Source organism: Marmota monax, unplaced genomic scaffold (genome assembly GCF_021218885.2).
Source record: "Marmota monax isolate L192 unplaced genomic scaffold, Marmota_monax_Labrador192_F-V1.1 WCK01_AAM20220418_F8-fsc00038, whole genome shotgun sequence".
In the NCBI taxonomy this organism is placed as follows: Eukaryota; Metazoa; Chordata; class Mammalia; order Rodentia; family Sciuridae; genus Marmota; species Marmota monax.
In genome coordinates, this window is record NW_026692498.1 from 1,556,318 (window position 1) to 1,576,217 (window position 19,900).

The 19,900-nt window shown below is 60.1% G+C and overlaps 1 long non-coding RNA gene across 1 annotated transcript; it reads left to right on the forward strand.

Moving 5' to 3' along the window:
- Window positions 1-11,747: 11,747 nt before the first annotated feature.
- Window positions 11,748-18,493, forward strand: LOC131424188 (uncharacterized). Its single transcript, XR_009226829.1, has 4 exons — window positions 11,748-12,075; window positions 13,190-15,964; window positions 16,708-16,834; window positions 16,966-18,493. It is a non-coding gene; the product is annotated as an uncharacterized LOC131424188 (long non-coding RNA).
- The last annotated feature ends 1,407 nt before the right edge of the window (window positions 18,494-19,900 follow it).

A 19,900-nucleotide genomic window follows, 5' to 3' on the forward strand; every position in this document is an offset into this window, starting at 1 on the left:
CATCCAGATCCCGGCCCAGCAACGGCATGGCTGGGCCTGGGCCCCGAGCCCCGAGGGTTGTGTCTTCTCACCTGCATCTCAGCAGAGGGACCCCAGGCTCCGGGGCCAGGTGTAGCCAGGGCTCAGAGCTCAACCTGCCTGCCAGGCGCAGCCATGACAGTTCAGGGACAGGCCCGGGAGTCAAGGAGAAGTCGTCCAGGCCGCAGCAGCCCGCACTGGGCTGCTTCCAGGGAAAGCAAACTGGACTTGCTGGTGGGTCAGTTAGGAGTTCTGAAGGAAGCCCAGCCGGGGACCCTAAGGTGTGGTGGAGGCGAGGGAGCCCAGGAGGGAGCTGGATGCGGAGCTGAGGTCAGGAAAGGGGGCCGGCTAACCTCTGGGTGTCGGTGCACACACGCAGCTCAAAGTGACGGGGGCAGGCCAGTCTCCTGGGCCGGAGCGCTCCCTGAGAAGAGACCCGGGGAGCCAAGGGCTGGGCAACAAGCGGCCACAGGACACGCACCAGGAAGCCGGGCCAGACGGCTGCGTCTCATGCCTGGGTTAAAACTGATATGCAAAGTGGAGGAGGGTCAAAGGGGAGCCTGGGGGCATTGCGGTTCACATGGCTCTGTGACTGGGAGGCCACTGAGCCTCCCGGGCCTCCAGCTCCTCCTCTGCAAGGTGCGTGGATGGCAGAGCTGTGGGAAGATCAAGCGGGGTCTGGGGGGGGTGCACTCAGCGCTCAGGGCGCCTGGGAGCGTGGGGCAGTTGGATGTTGTCACTGCACCTGCCACAGGGGAGGCCCTTTCTCCCCCTCGGGTGCAGGGAGGGAGCCCCATCCTTAGGAGAAGCCGTTTCACGTCTGAGGCTCAACCCAGAAAGACTGACGGATCTGGGTGCATACGGGCAAGGCCGGGTGACGCCTGGCTGCGGGTAGCAACAGTCGCAGGAACAGGTGGCAGCACACAGCAAGGTGTTGCCTGGGCAGAGGCGGAGCCAGGCCCTGGGAGAACCCGGCAGTCATGACCCTGGCCATCCCTGACCTTGGCCCGGCCCTTCCAGGCTGCAGACGGCAGATCTGCCCTCGGCTGTGTAGGTGGTGTGCGCCCAGCGGTGAGGGCTGCGAGGCCATGCGTGCCTCCTGCAGGTGTCCCAGAAACAAGCACAAGGATGGTCTTCCCATGTCACGGCCAATGACCGCTGGGATGGGTGCCCAGGAGACAGAGTGTGGCGGGAGGCACTGCGCTGATCCTATGGGCACAGAGAAGGTGGTTAACAGAGCGCCGTTGGGTCAGGAGCCAGGCATCTCAGGAGGACACCAGAAAACTGGGGGTGGGCAGAGGGGTCTCTCGGCAGCCCTGTTCCGACAGGTTCATGTGAACGTAGGACTGAGGCAAAACAACACAGTTAATTTCAAACACGTGAAAAGAAAACTTAAAAGCCATCTCAAGGCCTGCAGGAATTATCCTGGTAAAACTCATCATGGGTCGGTGGCCTTTGTTTAAATGATGCTCAAGCTAACTAGAACCTGGGCACCTCCCTAACCCGACCCCAGCACATGGTGCCAAGCTTCCTGCAAACACTGCGCTTAACGGGGAAGTACTCAGGGCACCCCAGCCAAGAGCAGGACGGGAACTGGCCGCCACCTTCCCTCAGCGGGGCAGAGGCCTCTCCAGCCCAGAGGGAAACCAATCTCATCAAGGGAGAAAACCTGTAGAATGTGAAGGAAGGAAGAATTCTCAGCCGACGTGCCTCTCTCCTCACCTAGAAAGCCCAAGAGAAGCAACGGAAAGATGCACAAGGATCAGCCAGGACCCTGGATACCAGACCAACCGAGCAGAACTGCAGAATGAATGCATGCCACATACAGGACAGTGGGAAACACACTTCTAATTACTTGTCCCATCAGCCAATGTGTGATACCGGGCATCTAACCCACCAACATCCTGCTGCTGAGCCACCTCCCAGCCCTTTTTGTCTTGTTTTATTTTGAGACAGGACCTTTGCTGAGGCTGGCCTTGGACTTGGGATCCTCCTTCCTCAGCCTCCTGAGTAGCTGGGATCACAGGCTGCGCCACGCTGCCTGCTCAGAAAACAGACTTTAAAAGTTAACTCTAGTAATGAGCAAGGGGTGCTTAGGGATAGACCTAGAGTACTGACCTGTGGCACTGGTGGGAAGAGGTGTCCTGAAGGGGCTATGGCAGTACCTTTGTCCCCCCTGACCCACAGTTGGAGTGGCCTAAGAGTTGTGGCTGGGGGATCCCTTAGGGGGCCACAGCCTTCCGAGATGGGATTCCTGAGGAAAACACCGGAGGCCGGGGAGAGCTTTTGCAAGGGAGCTCGGGCACAGGGCGACTGCTTCCTGGAGGGGACGGCAGGACCCAGGGCGCTCAGCCCAGGTGTCTGCAGTGAGGAGTTGGTGTCAGGGAGTCTCAGGGCTGGGTGTAGTTCCCTCCAGCGTTTGGGGAACAGCCCGGACACCCTCGCCCTGCCAGCTGGGCGTGGTGCTGCACGGAAATAAAACACGGTGGCTCAGGCTGGGCTCGACCTCTCCATCCTCCTGCCCGGCCTCGGCTCCCGAGCGCACCGCCTGCACCCTGTCTTCCTTAGTCTTTCCAGCGTTTCCAGAGCTCCCCTGGGATCCATCTTGGCTTGGAATCCCTACTTGTCCTTGGCCTGGGGTGGCATGTGGCCTATGTAAGGCCGAGTTCCATCCCCAGCCCTGGGGGGAAAAATGTATTCTTAAATAATTTGCTTCTCTGAATCCTGGGGTGGTGGCTATCCCAGTCTTTTATATGACCTCACAAATAGATGAGCGGCTCACTGAGTCCAGCCTCTCCCCTCCGCAACTCAGAGCCCCGGCTCTCCTGCGAGGTGCTGAACAGGTTCCCCGCGCTCTGAGGGGCGCGTTTCCTGTTTTCATGATTGCTTAGTTTTGAGTCCTACCGGGTGTCCAGGGCAAGTTCTTCTCTGACCTCCATCTATTTTGGAATGTCCTTCCAAGTTTAAAAATGCATCTCAGTCATGTTCTTCTTGCGCTGGATTCCAGCCTGTTTGCAATCTGATCAGAGCCTGGGGTCAACGTGCTACAAACGGATTGGCGTGCACAAGGCTTGCTCTGTGGACTCAGAGCCCATGAACACTGGCCTAAGATGCGGCTCTGGAGCTGAAGGGCCCAGGGCCACCTCCTATCAGTCAGGCCTGTTAACGGTGCTCAGTCACCTGGATCAATGTGGGTTCCAACAGCAGCAAGTGGCCTTCATCAGGCCAAATTCTCTGCAGAGAGCAATGATGAAATGCGGAGAAAACATCTTTTCAGACTATTTAAAGGAACCGGGGAGCGATGGAGCTTAGGAAGAAACTGCAGAGTCACTGCCAGGGAGTGCGGGCTTGTCCCCAGGACATAAGTTCACCTGGGGCAGGGAGCTCAGCCTGCAGCAGAGGGCCAGATCTGGCCAGATTCGGCCTCCTAGGAGCAGTGTGGGGTGAGGGGGGAAATCCCAGAGAGGACCCCAGACCTGCCAGAAATTGTGCCATAGCCTCTACTACTAACCCAGGCCCCCCCAGGGGAGGTCCCAGGGACCCTAACCCAGGCCCCCCACAGGGAGGTTCCAGGGATCCTAACCCAGGCCCCCACAGGGAGGTTCCAGGGACCCTAACCCAGGCCCCCATGGGGGAGGTCCCAGGAACCCTAACCCAGGCCCCCCCCCAGGTCCCAGGGACCCTAACCCAGGCCCCCCCCCAGGTCCCAGGGACCCTAACCCAGCCCCCCCCTCCCAGGTCCCAGGGACCCTGGTTGAAGGCTGGACGATGCAGTGGGTTTCCAAACATGCCCCAGAGAGCGCGGAGCCCACTGTCTGAATCACAGGAAGCAGGAAGGCAGACACACACTCAGCTTCCTGCCCCCATGGGGCTGCCCCGAGGTATCCATTTAACCATGAAAGACAGTGCATTATAATTTAAAAGCTCACACAGGAAAGCTCCATCCCAGGTGGCTCCCCAGAAGCCTCGCAGACCTTCAGAGAAGAACTGGCACCGATTCTCCTTGCCTTGTCCTGCGGGTGAGGAGGAAGCTTATTGCCTGACTCCCTTGAAACCGGCACTGACCCAGCACCCAAACCAGGCAAGGAGGCACCCACAAGTCTCGAGACTGAGTTTCCAGTCACAGGGACGGGGCTGGGAACCCAGCAAAATTAGACATCCGTCTTCAAAGGATACCTGGAAAAGCCACCAAATGTTGGCATAAAAAAGAAATCACAGGGAGTTTAGAAAACATTTAACCCAAGGAAAATGGAAATACAGCACATCAGAACTGGCGGGAGCAGTTAATGCTGCGCTTGGAAGGAAAGGTGTGGCTTTATGTGCTGATCAAGACAAAGACCTAAGATCAGCTCCCTCTGCTTCGCCTGATCAAGCTAAAAAGAAAAGGAGAAAACTAACCTAGTTACAGGATAAAAAAGGAAAGACCAACACTAAGAGTAGGAGTCAATAATTTTTTGTGTGGTGCTGGGAGCCATGTACACTAGGCAAAGACTCAATCACTGAGCTGCAGCCCAGCCAAGAAACCGACAAAACCCAAAGCAGAAAGATAATGAAGGATGATTAGCAAATTGTTAAAGGCCTAGCAAAACACAGAGAGAATGAGGAGGGTGCAGAACAGAGGGTTACCGGGAGACCACTGCCCGCAGGTCTCTGGAAGGCCCCACACCCCAGTCCTGCACCTTGGAAGCAGTTAGACACATTCCATCCTGGTATCAGCTCTTTTAGCTAAGATGCTTGAAAAACAGCAGGTGCAGAGAGATTACTGTGACCTTCCTGTCATTTATTAAAAGCAGGAGATGAAATTCTCCTGTGAAAGATGCAACATCCTTATCTTCAAAGACCGCAGGGCTCCGTTTGGATCTCGTTAGCTCTTATCTGGGACACCTTCCCCTGGAATCCAGTGCTTTTCCCCAACGGACCCCTCTGTTCAGTTCAGCACAAGGATTGGCCTCCTCCCACCCCTCTGGGTCTTCATGTCCTTAGGAACATTCCAGCCCCTTAAAACTTGCCTTAAATAAATCTGCATGCCTTTCTCCTGTGAATCCATGTCCGTCTAACTCTGGGCCCAGCCAGGACCCCAGGAGGATGGAGGTGAAGACTGTGTCCCTGTACTCCTGCCCTGTGCTCTCTGTGGAGCCAGCAGCCTGGGAAGGGAGGTGCTGACCCTGGGCAGAGACAGATGGCCCAGAGTGATAAAGAGGTGTGGGTGCAGTGCTGAGCAGGTCTGACAGCAGCTCCTTGTGAAATGGGATCTTTCCTAAGCTCCAAGAAGCAAACCCACTGCACCAGCAGCACCCTCTGAGGTGTCCCATGTCACCCAGGGACGAGGACAGAGTATCCAGGGCTTGCAGGAGGTTAGGCTGCCTTAGCTGAGCAGCAGGTAGACTCTGAGGAGATCAGGTTCCCGAGTCGAGGTAGACCATGTTGGTCTGCAATTAAAAGAGTCAGAGCTGTCGAGATGTCAGTCATCTCCAAGTTCCTCTAGAAGTTAGCACAGCCCCCGTCAGAATACCACCAGGGTTCCAAAGCGTTCACAGAATCACAAAGAAACCAGGAGAGCCAAACAAAGGTTTTCAAAAGAGAATAAAGTTGGAGGCGTCGCTCTACCTGGCTTTTCAGGGGAATTCACTTACTGTGAAGCTGTGGCGGTGGGTCGGTGGCTTGTGAAGGACTGACTCGCAGACCAAGCGCAAGCCCAGAAACAGGCCACGTGGAGGGGTGGATGGCTTTTGACAAAGGCATAGGTAAGTTAATGGAGGAAGGATGGCCTCTTCAACAAAGGGCGAGGACTCACCAGACATCCTCTGCAAGCCGCACCCACACTTAGAGAAAAGTTAGGTCAGTGGCGATCACAGGCCCAGGGGTAAAGGGGGCACAAGAAGGCTTCTAGAAGCGAGACTCATCAAGGAAAGGGTTGGTGTGCAGGCTTCATCAACGGGAAACGTGGCTCTTCCAAAGACCCCGTCAAGAAGACGAAAAGACAAGCCTCCGTCCTGGAGAAAGGATTTGCGACTTTCACTTCAGAAACACGTGAGCTCTCAGAATTTAACAGAAGGAAAACACCAATGAAACAATGGGCAAAGCCTTCCCAGGACACCCAGGGAGGGGAGACGGGACCAGGAGGCTCAACGTCCCAGGGCCTCAGAAGTCCAGGTGAAACCCACAGCCAGTTGCACCGCACGCCTGCCAGACGGGCTGAGCAAAGCAGTTTTGGAACAGGCTAGGTAAGTGCTGGGGGGGGGGGCAGCCGGAGGCCCCCGCGGCTGGTGGGAGCCCACCAGGCGCAGCACCTGGAAATCAGTCTGGCAGCCCTTGGTGACTTTTCTGGGGTGCTCGCATCCCACCGGCCCCGTTGCCTCACTCAGACAGCATCCCCCGAGTGTCGGAGGCAGCCTGGCCCCTCCTCATCAAGTCTGGAACAACCCCAGGCCCTCAGCGAATGTTGGGGACACCCTCAGATCCAGCCCCACTGGGGAGGCCGCCCAACGATGGACAACCAGGCCCTTTGGACCCCGCGGAGCCCCGACTTGGAGCTTCCAGCGCAGAGAGGTGACAGGGGGTGCCATGTGCTGTGATTCCATTCACGTGACATTCTGGAAGTGACAAAAACTATGGGGACCAAAGCCAGGCAGGTGGCTGCAGGGCTGAGTGGGAGGGCCGGTCCTACCCAGGAAGCTTGAGGGAAGTTTGTGGAATCCCTCTTCCTCCTGATTCTGATGCAGGTCACACTAGTTACAGAGTCACCAGAAAAGCCAGATGCACTGTGTGAAGGAGAGGCCACTCCAGTGGCAGCTTCTTCACAACGCCCCCCTCCTCTTTGGGAACTGGGGTCCGGGGCAGCGGCAGACCCCCCCCCTCCCATCTGAGGGATTATCAGCAAGCATTTTATTTTAACTTTTTTTTTTAACCCTACAAATTAGTCATTCATCGTTTCTGAGCAAATGTTGGTCTACTTGCCCCAAAAGGTCGCACCAACGGGCCTGCGGTCCCTTGCCCTTGCTCTGCCTGGCTGGTCTCTGCCCCTGGAGGGTCCATCCTCGGCCCCTTTGGTGAGCTGTGAGGGGTGAACTCTTGGTGTGCAGGCAGACGCCTCATTTCCACCCAGTCCTGAGGAATGCTGAGTCAGCAGGGACCTCTTCCAAGCGCAGCGGGGCTCCTGGGGCTGGGCCGCGGCGAGCGCCTGCCGGGTGCCCGGGCCCTGCTCGGGAGTCTGTGCTGGCACCCGACGTTGCCGGGTGGTTTCCCTGGCTTCTCTCCTTACTGCTGCTCTGTGAGAGCAGGCCATCGGCCTCCTGAGGCCTGGGTGGGCGCCTCCTGTCAGTTTCCCTGCTGGGCCGCGGGCGTGGCACACTCCTGCTCTGCTCATCACCTGGTGGGCCCCGGGGCGTGGCCGGCAGGGCGGAGCTGTGTGCGTGTGCGTGTGTGTGTGTGCGTGTGCGTGTGTGTGGGCGCGCGTGCATGTGTGTGTGTGTGTGTGGGGGTGTTTGTGGGGTGTGTGGGTGTATGTGAGTGGGTATGTGCGTGGGTATGGGCGTGTGTGTGTGCGTGTGTGTTTGTGGGGTGTGTGGGTGTATGTGAGTGGGTATGTGCGTGGGTGTGTGTGTGTGTATGTGTGGTGATGTGCATTTCGGGAGCTAGTGTGTGTGTGTGTGTGTGTGTGTGGTGATGTGCATTTCGGGAGCTGGTGTGTGTGTGTGTGTGTGTGTGTGTGTGGGTAATGTGCATTTCGGGAGCTGGTGCGTGTGTGTGTGTGTGTGTGTGTGTGGTGATGTGCATTTCGGGAGCGGGTGTGTGTGTGTGTGTGTGTGTGGTGATGTGCATTTCGGGAGCTGGTGTGTGTGTGTGTGTGTGTGTGTGTGGGTAATGTGCATTTCGGGAGCTGGTGTGTGTGTGTGGGGGGGGGTAATGTGCATTTCGGGAGCTGGTGTGTGTGTGTGTGTGTGTGTGTGTGTGGTGATGTGCATTTCGGGAGCTGCCCTAGGATCCAGGGTTGGTGGCAGGATCTTTCCACACTTCCTGCCCAATGCCAGGGACTTCCCAGCGCCGGGCGGGCAGTTTGCCCACATCAGTGCAGCAGCGCCAGGCTTGGATCTCTCGCTGGCGCCTCTGCGTGGTCCCTGGAGCCCTGACCGCTTGCCCCTCTGCCATGGTAAGCTGGCATGGCTTCTTGGAAACTTCACTGAGGCGGAATCCACGTTCCACGTGGTACGTGGGCCCATGGATCTTGGTGTGTTGAGAGTTGCCAGACTGTGGCCGTGGGCCATCCCAGAATCCCCCAAAGAGGCCCTGGACCACCTGGCGTCACCCACCAGCAGCCCGCTCACCCACAGCCACTGATCTACCTTCTGTGGCCATCATTGCGGCCTGCCCTGGGCATCTCTCAGAAGCTGAGTCGTCAGAGATTGAGGTCTTTCGGGGCTGGCTTCTCTCTGAGCAGAGTTCCCAAGGCCTGAGGGCTTAGGAGTGGGTCAGGGCTGTGTCCCTCTGTGGCCAATAGCATTCCACAGAGCAGGAGACCTGCATCCTCTGATGGACACCTGGAAGATGGCACTTCCATCTGCCATGAGTGACGCTGCTGGGGGCATTGTGTGGATGTGTCTGAGTGGACATGCTCTCTCTTTCTCCTGGGCACAGGCCTGGGAGTGGAATGGTGGCCGTGTGGCACCTCTGTGCTCAGCCTTTGGGGGAAATGAAGACCATCCTCCACAGCGGCTGCCCCACTTTCCATCCCTGCCAGCTCCATGTGCTGGGCGTCAATGCTTGGTGTCACCTGTTTGATTATGGCCATCGTAGGGGTGTGAAGTGATATCTCATTGTGGCTGCGTGGCATTTCCCTGGTGGCTAGTGATGTGGAGTAGCTTCTGTGCCATGGGGCGTTCAATGTCTTCTCTGAAGGGCGGTCAGGAGCGTGGTTTGGTCTTCACCTGACACACACCAGGTGGAGCCTGTCCCCGGGTGGTCACTGGTGAGGCATCTCCAAGCTGCCAGGCGCCTGTTTCGTAGCTCGCCATTTCCCTGGGCGCTGTGTTTTTTGGATGGTCTGTCAGAGCCCGACTTCTGTAACTCTTCCCACAACGCCTTGATGAGTGGGACTTGAGAGGGAGGGGGGTCAAGAGGGCCACTCTCTCGGACATCACCCAGGAAATCCTCTCCTGCCTCGGCTGTGCAGATGCCCTGTGGCCTCTGCTGCCTGCGTGACTCTGGCCCGTCCCTTGGCCTGTGCTCCTCTCCTATCCCACGGTCCAGCACATGTTCTAAGGTGATGGCCGAGATGCCAGCTGGTCAGCTGTCCAGGGGTGCACAGGTGGCCTTTCGGGACCTGCCGTTCTCGTCGATCACCACTTACACGGTGCAGGGAGCAGGCGGTGGGTTCCTCGAGCCCAACGGTGCCCTGACGTTGGACGGGGCGCTCCTGGGCTGCTCCTGTCTCAAGGGTACCCTGGCTCTGGGCCTGAGCGTTTCCTCCCCAGTCCGTCCACTTCTGCCAACCCCGGGGCTCCTTGCTGGAGACCTGATGAACCCACGTGACCTTGGGGATGATGGTATCTTAGAATATGAAGGATGCAAAAAGTCGATGCACCTTTATTCTTTATTATTTTGAGACAGGCAGAGGCGTACATAAAGCATATTTGCATTGAGCTTTGTGATGTGCACACCCACGTGAAGAACTGAGGCACACAAGTGGCAGTGGGGGCACTTTTCCAAAGTGGTTGTAGAGGTCGGCCAGGGCCAGTGTGTCCAGGAGGCCTGCAGCTCCTCGGCCTGCACACCAGGCCGATCTCAGGCTTGGCAATTCCTGCCACTTCAGTGACAACGTCTGCTTCCTGGTGACTGGGTTTCCCCAGCCATGGACGAACGCCTCTTGGTGTGTTTACTGGGGACGTGGACACGCCACGCTGTCCACTGCCCGTGCAGCCACTCGCCTGCATTCCTCCCTGGCGCTAGAAGCCTTTCCACCCTAACACGGTCCTTTCCACCCTGTGTGTGCAAAGCAGCGTCTCCAGCTCCTCTGGTGACATGTCTCACTCTTTATGGGAATCTATTTAATCAACTTTATCAAGATAAGATTAAAGGCAATGGAGCGCGTTGCAAATGTCTGGTGCGGTCAGTTCTTGGCCCTGGGTGCGTGTCTGGCTGCCCACCTGTGAGGCGCCATGTTTCCCTCCACGGGTTCCCTCGGGTCCTCTGTGGCTAGTGCACCCAGCCGCCAGCCCCCATGCCTGTCACCTGCTCACACACCTCTGATCTGAGTCCCATCTCTGTGGCTCCCAAACGCCACCCACGTGGACGTCCACCGGCTTCCTTCATTGTCAGGAGCTGGCACCGGGCTGCACAGGCTGTAGCAGTGCCCTCCTTGCCCAGTGCGGATGCAGCACAGGGAGCTCCCTGTCAGGCCGAGGGACATTCAACCTGCTCCTCACCTGCTGCTGTGGATGGCACTTCTGCGAGCACCTGCGGGGACGTCTGAGAACATAGGTCCCTGCGTCTCTTGGGAGAGCAGGTGTGTCGGCTCCGCAGGGAACCGCAGAGCCCGACCCCAGGCTGCCCGAGCTCGCTCGGTACGGCGCAGGTTTCACGGACTGCCCCTCGCCACTCTGAGACGTCCTGAGTTGTCGCTGCTCTGCTTTCTTGAATCGGGATCTTGCTGTGGGCTCAAGTGATTCTCCCGCCTCAGCCTCCCACGTGCTGGGACCAGGTGGGCCACTGCACCCTGCCAAGATCTTTAAAGTGCTGTGCTCAGGTATGATGACAGGCACGCTGGGAGAGGGTGGCAGCTGCCTGGCCACCTGACCCAGAGCCTTGAGAGATGCTGGGGGACTAGCTTTCCCACTTTGGGGCCAAAGTGGCCCCTGGCTGCCCACCTGTGTTGCCAGAAGTGGCCGCAGGGGAGACACACATGGCTTCCTGGACAGGAATGGGCAGCCTGGTTCCCAGGGGAGCCGCCAGGAAGAAGCATGGGAAGCTCAGAGACCAGATGTCCAGGGTGGGAGATGTGGACAGACGTTCGAGAAGGGGCACAGGCCTGAAGACCCTGGAACATGTCCGCCCCCAAGGAGGACGCAGGCAGGACGACTTGGGCATTGGGGTCAGCTGCCCAGACCTGGCCCCTTATGCCCATGAATGGAGCCATCACAAGCGCACACCGAGGACACAGCATGGGCGGCCACTCACCCAGGCTGAGCTGGACACTGCTGCCGCAGAAACTCAGCCTTCCAGCAGCCGGGGCAGCACTGAGCCCCCAGCTTTGTGCTGCTCCTTGGGGACCCAACTGGCCGCCTGGCACCAGGCAGCCACACGGGACCTGCCCATCGCAGAGGGCCAGTCCTTCTCTTGAGGACAGATGCCTACTCCAGATACGGACTTGCCTTTCCTGTCCACAGAAACCCTGCCTGCCCCACTGCGGTGAGCTCATGCCCGATGCTCGGTCAAGGATCACACGCAAGGCACCACCCAGCCCAGGAACTCAAGGAGGGAGGCGGGAATGGGCCAGGAGCAGACTGGGCCTGCCACAGACCACAGCGCCAGGGAGTGTAGGCCTTGCCCAGCACAGGAGCCGTCTTGGAAAGGCGCCGAGGGAGGGCCACTAGGAGACCATGTGGGGACAGGAGGGCACCCCTTCAGGAATAGCTGTGGCCAAGTCAGACACACTGTCCGCAGAGACCTGTGGAGGAGAGAGTGGAGGGAGGAGGGGGAGGGAGGAGGGAGGGGGGTGAAAAGTTTCTGCCAGCCTCAGGGCCTCCCCTGAGAGACAGGGCCCGGGCGGCTCTTTGCCCTTGTCCTCAAGTCCTCTACCCTGCGTTGGAGGGTGTAGTTGACCCTCTCTGACCACTTGCAGGGCCCTGCCTGGGATGAGGGACAGTGAGCAGATGGATCCACCTCTGTCTCCAAGCGACCGATGTCACGTCCATCACTCACCAGAACCGTTCAGCCTCCTGGAAATGGGCAGGGGCCAGTACCCACTGGAGTCCAGCAGTGACAGCCACGAAGCCCATGTCCCAGCCTGAAGGCCCGGTGGCTTCTCGTCACACCTCGGGTCGCAGGGCAGCACCACAGCAGGTAGCTTAAAGAGCGGGAGCCCCTGTCCCCGTCGGGGGGGCTGCAGTCCAGGGTCCCATGTCACAGCAGGCTCCTCCTGAGCCTGTGTCCTCACGTGGTCCTCTGTCTATACTGATGGCCTCTTCTGACAAGGACACAATCACGTGTCCTTGTACCTCATTCCACCTTGATCACCCCTTAGGAAACCCACCTCCCGATGCGGGAATCTGAGGGTTAGGGCTTCAACATATGCATCTGGGGGGAGGAGGGTCCATTCAGCCCCTAGTGGCCACTCAACACACATTCAGGGGCTGCAGAGGAGCGTCGCCCTGTCTCCCCAGTAGGGGACCCACCTGGACTGCCTCCTCGGGGGCCCAGGGTGCCTGCAGGGGGCCCAGGGGTCATGCCTATCTCCAGGGGAGTCAGGATCCTGTCCCGCCAGCAGCTCCCCCCCCTCCCCCCGAGCCCCAGCACAGCCCCAAGAAGGAGACTGTGGAGAGGAAACTGGTGTCCAGGGGGACGGGGTGCCCAAGGGATCTGACAGGCGGCAGCGTATTCAGTAAGCCCTGAGGGTCCTCCCAGTGTGGGGCCTTCTGGGCTGGAGGGACGAGTCTTTGCACCCCCAGGTGCCTGCCCAGACCCTCCCCTGGCCTCTTGGAGCACTTCCTCTCCCTTTGGGCATCAGACCCAGCCCCCTGGGCCATTGTGGACCTGCCAATCACCGTAGGCCATGCCAGCCGGGAAGGATGTGATGGACACACAGGATGGTCTGGGGCCTTGAGCCTGCTCCCCCATGGAGTCCTCAGGGGCTCTCACGGCTGCCCCTCTCCAGCAAATGCCTCCAATTATTTTTTTCCCTGTCTGGAGTTGGCCAGGGTCAGTTTGTGTTACCGTCCACCAGAACGTTGGCCGACACTCTCTGATGACCATGCTGGAATTTTGGGGTGGGGGTCCAGAGGCACTGGTGATGTATCACAGGTTGACTGGGCTGTGAAGTGTGGGCAGTGGAGCCCTCCGGGGCAGTTAGTGCTCTGGGCAGCACATTGATGGCCTTCCTCTCCCCGGCTGTGTAGTCTGCCTCCCAGGAGAAAGGCCAGGAAGCGGCCCAGACACCCACTTCCCTCCCATCTTCCAGAAAGGGCACGGTGGGCATCAGGGGCACCTCCTGGATGGGATATGGACGGACACACCCACATCTGTGCCATCGATGGAGGAAGGACCCCCGCCTGTCACACCAACAGCGTCAGACGCAGAGCTACCAAATAGTGAGATGTGCCACCTTGGCCAGGTGACCTCCAGGCCACTGTCCCAGCCTCAGTTCCTGGGACCTGGATCTGGACCATGGGGCAGAGCAGGGTGGGGACTGGTAAGCTGTGGTTTGTTACCTGAGAGGGTCTGATGAGCCTAGGCAGGCCGTAAAAGGTGAGCGGGAAAGTCAGGTCAACGGAAATGACCACCCACAGGACAAGAGAGGGCGGGGGGGGGGCATCGGGGTCTGCCATTCTGACTTCAAAGTCCAAGAAATACTTCACGGAGGTGTGCAGCGCAGTGGACCCAGCTGAAGAGGCGAAGAGAGGGGGAAGTCAGTGCGCCCAACTTGGAGCTGGCCGGTCCCCCTTCCAGAAAGATGTGCGCTAGCCACTTGAAAGCCGGGACTGAGGACGCCTGACCTGTGGGGTGAGTGCGTGTGAGCGCTTGTGCGTGAGCCCTGTGTCGGGTAATCGTGCTGCGGGCCGTTGGGGAGCAGGGTTTTCAAATGACAACAGATATAAGCCAAGGAGTCAAAGAAAAGCTGGGGATCTCGCAGTCGAGCCGGAAATAACCGGCATGGGTCCCAGAGGCCTTCTGTCTTCACAAAGTGTGCGTCTCCTGCGCCGCACTCTTGGGAGGTCTCTAGGGCCTCAGAGCCACGGAGCGGTGGGCAGGAGCAGATTCAGTGGGACTGAGCTCCAGGCTGGGGGTGGAGGTGGTGAAGGCTGCCCGGCAGGGACTGTGCCCAGGGCCCCTGGACTTGCTAGGTGCCCTCAAGATGGGGAATTTTACATGATTTTTCCCACAGTGAAAAAAAAAAAAGGTGGGTATTCCTGGATCCCAGCTCCTGGAAAGTTCTAGAAACAGTGGCCAGACCAGGAGTGATGCGGGAAGCAGGGTCCGTGGGGAAGTGACCGGCTCAGGCTACGGAGGGTGTGTATGGGCAGGCCTGGAACCGCAGCCTCTCTGAGAGCAAAACTCCAGAGACCTGGGGGCCTTCAGAAGCACACGCCGGGTGACTCCAAAGCCTGCCCCTGGCCACAGACCGGCCACTTGTCCCCAGAGGATGTGAGCCCAGTGGCATGCGGTGCATTGTGGCAGACGCACCCCATGTGACCTCTGTGAGGGGTGACCCATGTGACACAGCTGAGTGTGGCCCTCCCAAGTGCCCGCATTCACGTGCCTGGCTTTTAGGCAAGACTCTAGGGCAAAAGCAAAGCAGTTCTGCAGACGTGATCGAGGACCCTGGTGGTCACATTGGACGTTTTCCTGTGGGCCTGACCCAATGGGAAGCCTCCCGAGGACAGTCCAGGCTTCTCTGACCTTAGAGGTGGACAAGCGGAGGCCCTCCCTGTCCTGCTGACTTTGAAGAAGGGGCTGCCAAGACTCCCTGAGCTGCATGGAGATGGGTCCCACTGGCCCCCTGCAGGGCCGAGAGCAGCTGAGCTGCTGACCCTCCCTCCCTGGGCCTGGATCTCGGCCTCACGAGGCCCTGCCAGCCACACACCGGCAAGGCCATGAGCAGTGGGCTGTTTCAGACCTTTAGGTGGTGGCAATTCACATTTGTGGTGTGGATTTTATATATCTCTCATAGGAGAGTGTACCTTTTGTTTTCCCCCCGGTGCTGGGGATGGAACTCAGGGCTCCACACTGGCCAGGCAAGCACCCTCCCACTGAGCCACATCCCCAGCCTCAAAAGTGTGTCTTGGTCGAATTCTTGCAAATCACCGATGAAGAAATGCTGGGTTTGGAGGCCTGCTCTTTGCAACCCCTAGAGGGATCATGGCTCTGGTGCGCAGCTGGGGCTTTGCCCGCACTCTGGGAGAAATCGCAGTGTCTGGAAACAAGCTTGATTGTCACCGCGGGATGCTGCTGGCTCCCAGGGGGTAGGGACCAGGAATGCACAGGACCCACACCACCATCACGTAGCTGGCAGACAGTCCCCGAGGGACCTTAGTGACCCTGCTTGCTGTTGTCCATGCTTTTATCCCGTCCCCTCCCCTCGAGAGCGGGTGCACCTGTGACTTGCTCCTGACTAATGGAATATTGCTTTGGGGGCAGTTGTCACACCCAGGACAATGTCACAGTATTTATGGTGCCACAGTCACTCTCTCCTGCCATCCTGGAGAAGCAAGCCGCCTGGCCTGGACTGCCCAGGAAAGCCAGCCCCGCATGCCCCAGGGCTGTAGTCATGGGAGCACCTGGGTCCCACATCCACCAGGAGCTGAGCTCCGTCCAACTCACAGCACAGTGAGCCCAGAAGCTCCTGCGCTCCATCCTCAGATGAGAACCAGTCCTGGTGGCCGGGGCCGGGACCCTGAAGAGAAGGCCCAGCCCAGGGCCCGAGTGCTGCCCTGCGGGAACCGAGACAGCAGCGTGTGAGCATTGCTTGAAGCCCGCCACTGGAGGCCCGCAGCGCAGGGCTGGCAAGCCCTGGCCGAGACTCGTCCTTCCTGTGAGGGAAAGGAAGGGTGGTGAGCGTCCTTGGTCTTGCAGGCCTTCTGGTCTGTCACAACGGCCCAGCTCTGCAGTTACTTTGTAACAAAATCACCAGCTTTGCAGCCACGTCCTGGCCCAGGAAACGGGCTCTGATGAGCCCCTGGAGCAGGGCAACATGGAGTCAGACACAGGAAGGAGGCCAAAGTGGATGGACTGACGGGTGAGTGGGTAGAGGGATGCATGGGTGGGAAGGTGAGTGGATGGGTGGTGGATACATGGACAGGTGTAGAAATGGGTCAATGAATGGGTTGGAGGATGGACACACGGGATGGAAGTATGGGTGGGTGGACTTCAGACAGATACCACATGACTGGACAGGTTCACAGAAGGATGGGTGGATGGGCAGGTGGGTGGATGATGGATAGATGGGCAGATGGGTGGGCAGAAGGGTAAATGAGTGGATGGGTGGTGGGTGGTGGGTGGATGGGGATGAGGATGGATAGGTGGATGTGTGGATGGGTGGATGGGTGGATGGATGGAAGTTTGGGTGAATGAATTCATGGAACACATGCAGAGAGGTGGTGTTGATTGACAGATGAGGCCCATGTGTACCGAGAGGCCTGACAGACACAGTATAGAGGCACAGCTGCCTGGACGTGCCTGTGGACAGCACCACAGGGCCACGCTGAGGCTCTGGCTCTGCGCCTCATACTGTCTCTGAAGCACTGTTCTAGCCCACAGCAGCCCTAAAGGTGGGTGCCAGGTCGCAGAAGAGGGAGCTCGAGCGCAGAATGTCCCGGCCCCGGTCAGTCACACCAAGTGCCTGCAGGCCCCATGCTGGGACGCCCTGAAATGGAAGGTGCTCCCAACACAGCCAAGCTGACAAGAAGCAGGTGGCGGGTGTGATGACCAGGGGTGACTCCACAGCATGAAGAAGTGAGCTGCCCCTTCTGACCTACGCAGACCCACAGACCTAAAGACCCTGCCCTGCAGCTGGACTGCTCTGACTCTCAGGGGCTCCTGCCTGAGGTCAGGGTCAGGGCAAGGGTTCCTGCACCTCGGGTCCCCGACTGGGTCCCGTTCGCAGTGGGTGAGTGAGGAGAGGGCGGCCGCGGGGCCGTTGGGGCTGTGCTAGGCAGGCTGAGGGTGCAGGGAGCTCCTGGGCCTTGGGAGGTCTCTGCAGCACCTGCTCCTCACTCTTCCTTCCTCCATCCTGACCAGAACCAGCTCTGCAGAAGTCAAGGCCACAGGCCCTGGAACCCAGGAGAGGTGGGCAGCAAGCCCTGAGCTGCCACGCGTGGCCGGACACACCATGGCAGGCAGAGGACAGCGGTGCCGGAGAGTGGGTCCTGTCCGGCGGGTGGTGCTGGTGAGGGTGCCTGGAGGAAGGTGGCAGGGCCCGTCCCCGATCCTGCGGGATGAGGCTGGATTTGGTCTGCAGCAGGTGCTGGCCACCCTCAGACCCCATACGCCCAGCAGGGAACCAAGGCCAAGGCTGTGTTCAGGGCTGAGGGTGGAGATGGGAGCCTCGAGCTCCAGCCCCGCACTGCCCGGCCGGCACCCGCTCACGCCCTCGCCCACCGGCACCTGCTCTGGGGCAAGGGCAGCAGTCCTGTGCCTGTGTGCAGCTGTCCTGCTGGGCAGTGCCAGGTACATGGTGGCCACGGGGAGTCAGGCTCACCCCTTCTGCGGCTGACTGAGGGCTTCCCCAAGCAGGCAGCAGGGCGGGACGAGACACCCTCTTCTGGTCCCCTGGGGAGCTGGGACGGCCTCTGGGGTTTCACCTTGAAAGAGAGTGCACCTGCTTGTGTGTGCTGTGCACACACGTATCTGCGTGTCTGCGAGTCACACGCCTGTGCCTGTGCCTGTGCCTGTGCTCCCACACCCCGGGGAGGAGAGCCCCCTGCCTTCTCAGGAGGAGCTCGTGGGTGGGCGGCAGGGACCCTGTCGCCAAGTCCACTGGGGGAAGCCAGAGGGGCTCCCTTGGGGGCCCAACCCCTTGCCTTCTCTCCACTCCCTCACTGGCCCTGTAGCCCCGCCCCCTCTGCGCGTGGTCTGCCTGGCACTCTCCAGCCTGCCGAGACCCACACCCCACGCCCCACCTGCCTGCTCCCCTGGGAGTCCCCATTTCCGCCCATGACCCCACGCTGCTTTCTCCCAGGGCCAGGGCTGGACGGGTTCTCATTTCTCCCTCTGTCCTTGAGCTGGTGGCCTCTCCGCCCGCCAGACCGTCCACTGTCCTGACCCCGGCACACCTGGCTCCTGGGTGTCTGGAGCTGTGTGAGGGCCTCATGCTCCTGGGCCACTCTCCTCGTCTCCCAGCCGCTGGGGACTTCGGTGCTGTTGCCTGATCTTGGGGCCCGAGGCCTCTGGGTTGGAGGCTGGGGGAGATCCAAGGTCAGGAGGCCAGAGCTCCTCCCAAGATGATCTGGGGTCCTGGGGTCCCAGGGATCCCTGCCCAGAGTTTGTGTGGGCAGGAGAGGGTCCTGGGGGAGGGCTGCCCAGAGGGGACCCGTCCAGAGGATTCTGCCCAGCCCAGACCCCCCAGGCCTGAGACTTCTACCCAGAAAGCCAGTCCTTGTGGGGAGGGAGCCCTGGCCGGGAACTCTGCACCGCCAGGGCCCCTGGACGGCCCTCCTGGGAGGAGGAGGGCCTGCTGTGGCTGTGGTGGAGGGGCCCAGCTAGAGGCCTGTGTACGGAAGGGGGCGCTCAAAGGCCTGCCAGGCGCGGAACTGGAGGGCAGGGCGGAGCCAGGCCGGTGGGCGGGGGCGGGAGGGGGGTGTGAGCAGGGGTCGGGCGGGAGCCGGAGGTCAGGCCGCTTCCAGGAGCGGCCAGCGGACGGCAGGGGGAGCTGGGAGCCTGGCTCGGCCTGCCCGCACTGCGCCCGGCCTGCCTTCGGACCTCCCCCAGAGTGCACCTACTGGGACCAGGCAGACATTTCGGGGCCAGTGACTGCCCCTCGGATGACCCCCGGAGGCTGAGAAAGGCCCTGAAGACCCCTGAGGGACAAATCTTAGCCATTCGCACTCGGTTCTGGGGCCTTGTGGACCTGCACACCACTGGCCAGGCAGGGAGGAGGGCCCACCCTACCTCCGACCCCCGGCCTGAGCAAGGGGTGGACAGGGAGAGGTGTGGCCTCAACCAAGCTGCCCCTGAACTGCAGGGAGACTGGCTAGGATGACTCGGCCCACTTGGTCCTGGGCTCCTTCAGCCCTGAGCCTGGTGGCCACGGATCTAACTATAGCATGTCACCACGACGCTCGCCCAGGGTCCCCACACAGTGGGGTCTCTACAGCTGAGCCGGTGCCCATGGTTCTTCAGGCCCATCAGTCAAGTTTCAGGAAAGCCTTGGCCGTCCCTGGAAGACCCCCAACCTGTTTGGAAAAGGACTCCTGGTCCATCCTTGGCCTGTCCCCACTGGGGAGCCTGGAGGGTGGGGTCGGCAGCAGAGGGAGCCTGCTGAGGTCCTGAGGGAGCAGCCCGGCAGGGCTCTGCACCAGGTCCAGTGCTAGGAGCCGGGCCCTCCGAGAGCAGGCCAGGCAGGGCTGTGGGGCGGGGTGCGCTGAACTGGAGCACAGGGACCACCCGGAGACGGGTCCTTCTGGGCAGGCCCCAGCGCCTGGCTTCCACTGGGCAACACAGAGAACACAAGCCCACCCCCAGACTCCCTGCAGAGCCCCCCACAGGACGAGGGTGGCCCTCACGGGCTGTAGAACCCCTCAAGCTCCTGTCACCCAAGAGCCCTGGGGAGTGGGTGCCACTCTCACCATGGCACCCCGTCAGCAGCGGTGTCTGGTGTCCCATGCACACAACTCCAGGGGTCCCTGGGGCAGAAAGGGGGTCACACGCTTATTCCGCCTCACCCTCTGACCCCAGGAGCAGTCAGGAGACAGGGACACCTTTTAGAGAACCACAGAGGGCAGGAGAGCAGCAGCAGAGACCCACCTCCCTGGGTTTCTCCCAGTGTTGGAGAGGGCAGGGGTCTCTGCCCCGGAGGTGAGACCTCCATTGTGCACCCCTGCCCCAGCCAATACTGACAAGTCTGGCAGCGGGGGGGCCCCCCTTTCCTGGCTGGGCAGCAGTGGGTGGGCAGCCTCATCAGGAAATGGCAGCCGCGGTGGAGGGATCCGGAACATTCCTCCCACCCAGTACACAC